This window comes from Antechinus flavipes, chromosome 3 (assembly GCF_016432865.1).
Source record: "Antechinus flavipes isolate AdamAnt ecotype Samford, QLD, Australia chromosome 3, AdamAnt_v2, whole genome shotgun sequence".
In the NCBI taxonomy this organism is placed as follows: Eukaryota; Metazoa; Chordata; class Mammalia; order Dasyuromorphia; family Dasyuridae; genus Antechinus; species Antechinus flavipes.
Genome location: NC_067400.1, coordinates 480,211,582 through 480,218,861, shown reverse-complemented (window position 1 = coordinate 480,218,861; position 7,280 = coordinate 480,211,582).

Genomic DNA, 7,280 nt, shown 5'->3' with positions numbered 1-7,280 from the left:
TAAATTGAGATCCTCAAATCACTTGTGGAGGGCACAAGTCAATGACTGAGAATGATCCACAGGTACTGTGATGAATCATATAACCTAATACATCTCCCTCAAAGACTGGGGCTCCCCTTATTTCCACCAGGGCTCAGACACTGTCCAATCATGACTTTCCAGCCTCATGAATAAGAAAACCCAACCCTTGCCTTTTTCATAGTTTCTCAGTTCCCTTTCAGGATAAAGTCTCTATGTTTTGATTGAAGCTGCCTTGGATCATAGTCTTAAAACAGAAGAGAAAGAACATGGAAGTCTGCCATACTCCATTGGGTCACCCTATTCCTTCAGGGACAATCCTGCTTTTTCTCCACCTCACTTCCTAGGTTTCCATTCCTTCCAGAGACCACTTATCTATGCTAAAGAGAGAAAATACTATCTGAATCATACAGGACGCATCTTTTTTCAAGGTACAGATCTGCTCATCTTCTTCACACTTCTCATCTTTGTAGAAGTGTGAAGTAGTTCTCTCCTAACTTGAATGGCTTCAGTTGTGAAACAAGATAATCCAATTCTCCTTTCAGGTGAGAATAAGAGTATGGGTCCAGTGGTGTTGAACAAAAGATAATTGGAGAGACAATGAGCAGTTTTAAGTTATCAGAGTATTTAAGGGAGATAACTTTTTCCTTATTCAATTTTCTGCATACCCTCAACTATCTCAATCCTTAGAACTTTGTTATCAATAGCCACAGCCTAGGGACTAGAGGTTGGAGCATTAAGTGTATTCACATCTGACTTAGTGTTCATTAACATATTTCATATTAATGTTATTAGGTCATTTTACAGGACTGTGGCTAATTCTTTTTCTAAAATAGTAGCTTTTTTATTTTCAAAACATGTGCAAAGATAGTTTTCAACACTCATTCTTGCAAAACCTTGTATTCCAAATTTTTTCTCTTTCTCTTCCCCCCACCCTCTGCTGTAGACAGCAAGAATTCCAATATATGTTACACATATACAATTCTTTTATACATATTTTTACGTTTATCATGTTGCACAAGAAAAATTAGATCAAAAAGGAAAAAAAAATGAGAAACAAAAAGCAAGCAAACAACAATAAAAAACTGCAAATATTATGTTGTGATCTACATTCAGTCTCTATATGCATGCAGATTGCTCTCTATCAATATCAATATCACTTTCAATAGACTTCTATTGGAATTGGCCTGGATCACCTCATTGTTGAAAAGAGTCACGTCCATCAGAATTGATCATCTTGCAATCTTGTTGTGGTGGTTTACAATGCTCTCTTGATTCCACTCACTTCAGTTCATGTAAGTCTCTCCAGGCCGATCTAAAATCATCCTGCTGGTTGTTTCTTACAGAATAATAATACTCCATAACATTCATATACTATAATTTATTTAGCCATTCTCCAACTGATGGGCATCCATTCAGTTTCCAGTTTCTTGCCAGTTTAAAAAGGACTGCCACAAACATTTTTGCACATGTGAGTTCCTTTCCCTCCTTTATGATTTCTTTGGTATACAAGTCCAGTATAGACACTGCTGGATCAAAGGGTATGCACAGTTTAATAGACATTTAGGTATAGTTCCAATGACTAATTCTTCCAATTAGATTGTGTCTTCTTGAATGCAGAGGTTTTATTGTTTTTCTATTGTTGTTATTTCTTAAAGTTTGTAACCAGGATAATACTTTCATATAATAGGTGTTCAATAAATGTTTGCTTACTGAATAAAATGCCTTTTTTAATAGTTCTCTCCTAACTCCCTAAATTAAAGTCTAAAGTATGGGAGGAGGAGAGATTAAGAAAGGCAAAGGAGATTGGTGGGATGGGTATGAAATGGAACAAAATTTTAATCTGATTTTGTGCTATTCAATTTATATGATATTTATTAAACAAAATAGGCAGCTCTCCCTACTCCCTGCTATTTCTATCACCACCTATACCAATATTAGGATTGTACATCTTCTGTCAGTCACCCTATGTCAATGAGTGGGAAAATAGTAGCAATTGAATAGCAAAGTGGCCTTGAAACAGATTTTCATAAGTGCTTTGAAGAATTTTATAAAGTATATGAACATGACATTGTGGAACCAAAATGCAAAATGAAATTGGGAATCTACTTAGCACCAAAGGCAGAAACTAAAAAATGCCATGACTTTCCTGGCTCTATGGTTTAACTTGCACAGAACAAAATTTTATCACAAAAGCTGGTTATCACCAAGCTGAAACAGATGTGGACAACCTCCCATTCTTCCAAAAGAATTCATCAAAGACCCATAAATGAATAGATCCTGGATTAAGAATTCTGTTCTCCCATCAGCAAGCATCATATGTAATGGAGACAAACTAGAACCATTCCCCAATAAGATCAGGGATGAAACAAAGTTGCTCCCTATCACCTTTACTATTCAATATTGTATTAGAAATGTTAGCTTTGGCAATAAGAGAAGAAAAAGAGATTAAAGGAATAAGATTGGGTAAAGAGGAAACCAAATTATCATTCTTTGCAGATGATATAATGGTACACTTAAAGAACCCTAGAGAATCAACTAAAAACTACTAGAAACAATCCACAACTTTAGTAAAGTTGCAAAATACAAAAGAAATCATCAGAATTTTTATATGATATTAACAAAGTCCAGCAGAAGAGATACAAAGAGAAATTCCATTTAAAATAACTGTTGATAATATATGGGAGTCTGTTTACCTGCCAAGGGAAAGTCAGAAACTATATGAACATAACTACAAAATACTTTCTACACAAATAAAGTCAGATCTAAACAATTAAAAAAATATCAATTTTTTACTCATGGGTAGGCCAAATAAATATAATCAAAATGACAATAGTACCTAAATTAATCTACTTATTTAGTGCTATATCAATCAAAGGCCCCAAAAATTATTTTATACATCTAAAAAAAATAATAACAAAGCTCATCTGGAAAAACAAAAGGTCAAGAATTTCAAGGAAATTAATGAAAAATGTCCGTGAACCTAGCCTAGCAATGCCAGACTTAAAGCTATTTTATAAAGTAGCAGTCATCAAAATCATTTGGTACTGGCTAAGAAATAGAGTAGTCAATCAGTGGAATAGGTTTAATTCACAGGACAAAATAGTCAATAACTAAAGCAATCTAGTTTTTGACAAACCCAAAGACCCCAGCTTTTGGGATAAGAACTCACTATTTGATAAAAACTGCTGGGAAAATTGGAAACTAGTATGACAGAAACTAGGCATTGGTCCACACCCAACACCATATACCAAGATAAGATTGAAATAGGTCCATGATTTAGACATAAAGAGTGATATTATAAGGAAATTAGAAGAATATAGGATAGTTTGCCTTTCAGATCTGTGGGAAAAAGAAAGGAATTTGTGATCAAAGAAGAACTGAAACTCATTATTGAGCACCAAATAGATAATTTTGATTATGGTAAGTTGAAAAGTTTTTGTACCAACAAAACTAATGCAGACAAGATTAGAAGGGAAGCAATAAATTGGGAAAACATTTTTACATTTAAGGGTTCTGATAAAGGCCTCATTTCTAAAATATATATAGAATTGATTCAAATTTATAAGAATCTAAGCCATTCTCCAATTGATAAATGGTCAAAGGCTATGAACAGACAATTTTCAGATGAAGAAATTAAAACCATTTCTAGTCATATGAAAAGGTGCTCTAAATCACTATTGATCAGAAAAATGCAAATTAAGACAACTCTGAGGTACCACTACATACCTCTCAGATTGACTAAGATGACAGGAAAAGATAGTGATGAATGGTGGAGAGGATATGGGAAAACTGGGACATTAATACATTATTGGTGGAATTGTGAATGGATACAGCCATCCTTGAGAACAATTTGGAACTATGCTCAAAAAGTTATCAAACTGTGATAGCCTTTGATCTAGAGTGTTTCTACTGGGCTTATATCCCAAAGAGATTTTAAAGGAGGGAAATGGACCCATTTGTGCAAAAAAAAGTTTTTGGAAGCCATTTTCATAGTGGCAAATAACTGGAAACTGAGTGGATGCCCGTCAGTTGGAGAATGGCTAAATAAGTTATGGAATATGAATGTTATGGAATATTATTGTTCTGTAAGAAATGATCAGCAGGATGATTTTAGAGAGACATGGGGACACTTACATGAACTGATGCTAAGTGAAATGAGCAGAACCAGGACATCATTGTACCCGGCCACAAGATTATATGATGATCAATTCTGATAGACACGGCTCTTTCCAACAATGAGATGATTCAGACCAGTTCCAATAATCTTGTGATGAAGAGAGCCATCTACACCCAGATAGAGGAATGTGGGAACTGAGTGTGGATCACAACATAGTATTTTCCCTCTTTCTGTTGTTTTCTTGCATTTTGTTTTCTTTCTTAATTTTTTTTATTCCTTCTTAATCCAATTTTCTTGTGCAGCAATATAACTGCATAGATATATATACATAGATTGTATTTTATATATATTTTAACATATTTAACATGTATCTATGGGAGGGAAGGAGGGAGAGAGGGAAAGAAGGAGAGAGGAAAGGAAGGAAGGAGGGGGGGGGAAGGAAGGAAGGAAGGAAGAGAGGGAGGAAGGGAGGAAGGGAGAGGGGGAGGGAGGGAAAGGGGAAGAAAGGGAGGGAGGGAGGGAGGAAGGAAAGAAGGAAAGAAGGGAGGGAGAGAAGAAAGGAGTCTTCCCACCAACCAATTGAAGGCCAGTTTTATTCACAGAAATGGGCATAATGAGCAAGGGAAGGGCACTAGAATAAAGAGATCAAGAGAGGCTTCCTATAAAAAGTATGATTTTGATTGGAACTTAAAGGAAGTCAATGAAGCCAGGAAGCAGAAATAAGGAGAGAGAGTATTTCAAATACAGGAGGCAGCCAGTCAAAAATTAGTGCTAGGGTTCAGTCTCTGCCACTTGGAAGTTTTCATATATTGTTGCAGACTGTGTTCAAAACTGCATGTCTAGTGTGAAGGAATAATAACAGACCAGTGTGACTGGATCAGTAGATTGAACATTCTAGGTATGACATTTTAGAATTGTACAACTCATTGGATCCCTAAAATACTTATTGTTTTCCCTATTGCTATTGTTTCTTCAGATTATAAACTTGAGTTCAGAGACTATGTCATACTTATTTTGTCCATCACAGAATTTACTGAAGTCCTACCACATAAGAAATACTCACTAAATACTTGTCAATGAATTGAAATACTGAATATTTCAGCATTTCCCCACTCCCACATATTATCCAGGAAAATTAAGTGCTCTAGAAGACAGGTGGCAGAGATACCAAATCTCCAAAGGTGAGGAACTCTTGGGAAGACCATTGAAGAGACACATGGAAGAAGAGTTCAGAGAAGAGGTATTTAGGAAGGACTGAGAGTCTCCTTAGCTCCTCCCACTCTCCTCCCATTTCTCAAGAAAGTTATTGTCCATAGCTCAGAATGTTATAAAAGGGAGCTCTTGGAGGGAAGTCCATAACAATAACTCCTACAGTCTTTATAGCAATAACTTTACCAAAGACTACATGGTCTCAGTTGCCTGCGAACATTCAATGAATATGATGTACAAGCTGTTGTTGCTGGGATTTTCTCTACTCTGCCTGTTGGGGGGTGAGTGCTGGGATGGAATGTTGGAGATCTTGCCCCTGGGCTTCCCTTCTTTTTACTCTGAGATTTTACCAATCTCAGACCCTCTCCTTGTCTTAGGGATCTCCTATCTTCCTCCCCTATCTCTGACCACATTCAAATCGTATTTGGGGACTCAGTCTATCAACAACTGGAAGAAGGGAGAGGTTGGATGATAGGAGATGGAACAGAAAAATAGAATGTAACATGATTTGTATTGTTTCCAAGATGGGGAGACAGGAAAGCTCTCTTCAAATAAATCCAAACACTCTTTGTGCCATGTCTGCAAAAAATATAAGAAAGGTGGTTGCTTGGAAGGTGAAGATACCTGTCCTTTGAAAAACAGTCAATGTAGAGCACGTGTATACTATGAGAAGAACAATAAAGGTAAGGATCAATTCCTTCTGCTCCTGATCTGATCTTCTTAGTCTTAATGAGTTGTTGAGATCATTTGGCTTTTCTGGAGATGGAAGACAATAATAATTACTCATGACAACACTATAAGGTGAGTAATACTATTATTATTATTATTTTATAGGTGAGGAATCTAACTGTAGTTACTTGACTAATGTGAAAAAGAATGTAATTAAATTTAAGTGTCTTGACATCAGATATAATGCTCTGACTTAAGCTATGCCAATGGGAAGCTTGGATTCTTTCTTTTCCTACCATAGATAGTAAAGGCTGGAAACCTAAAGGGGCTTCTTTTGGCTATCCCTAGGCAATATTCCTACTTAATATGTATACATGTGTGTAAATGTGAGAGGACAGATGATGATTTTGAATTCCCTTCTCTAGTTAGTATTTTGGGTTGAAGCAGCCTTTTTAAGGTTGGTAACTTTTCTTTTTCCAGATTGGAAGTTTTCACATATTGTTGCAGACTGTGTTCAAAACTGTATATCAATTTCAGCCTTCCTCGGTTCCATGACATATTGGGTCTTTTGCTGTTCAGAACACAAATGTAACAATCCTGAGCCATTAGTTACTCACTAGAAGAGGATATCTTCCCTGATGACTCTGTTCCAAAATTTGTTTCCTCGCTTCCCAGGCTCATTCCCTTTCCTCCCACTACTTCACAGGTCTATGGAGTGGGTTTCAGTTCTTGCCACTCCTCTTTGGATCCAGAATCAGTCTATGACTATGGTCAAGAAACATTCATGAAGAGTTAAATGGAAGTACATCTATCCATAAATGTCAATTAAATATCTTAAATTTTTGTATCTTACTCAATGTTACCTCTTTCCCTAAATATCCTAATAAATTTTTTTATTGCTATGATGTAGTAGCTGATTTAAGGGAAAATTATTTAATTCATTCCTACATCAGAAAAACTATTCATGATCATCATACCCCAGAGCTCAAGCTGAGAATGGTGGCAGAGGGGTTACTATGCAGATTATGCAGGTAAATTTATTAGAAATCAAAGACAACTATCTAGAGTGAATTATGAATGATAATCATTGTCTTATACAATTGTGGGTTCTCTTAAGAAAAATAGGACATGACATGGAAGAAGTGCTTGAATCTAAGAAGTACTTAGAAACAAATTTATATAGGAAAGTTCTTGGAGAACATAGAAAGTTTCCTAGATACTCTGAATTGGCTTTTACCAGTCTTCTCTGGGACTTCATCTTAAG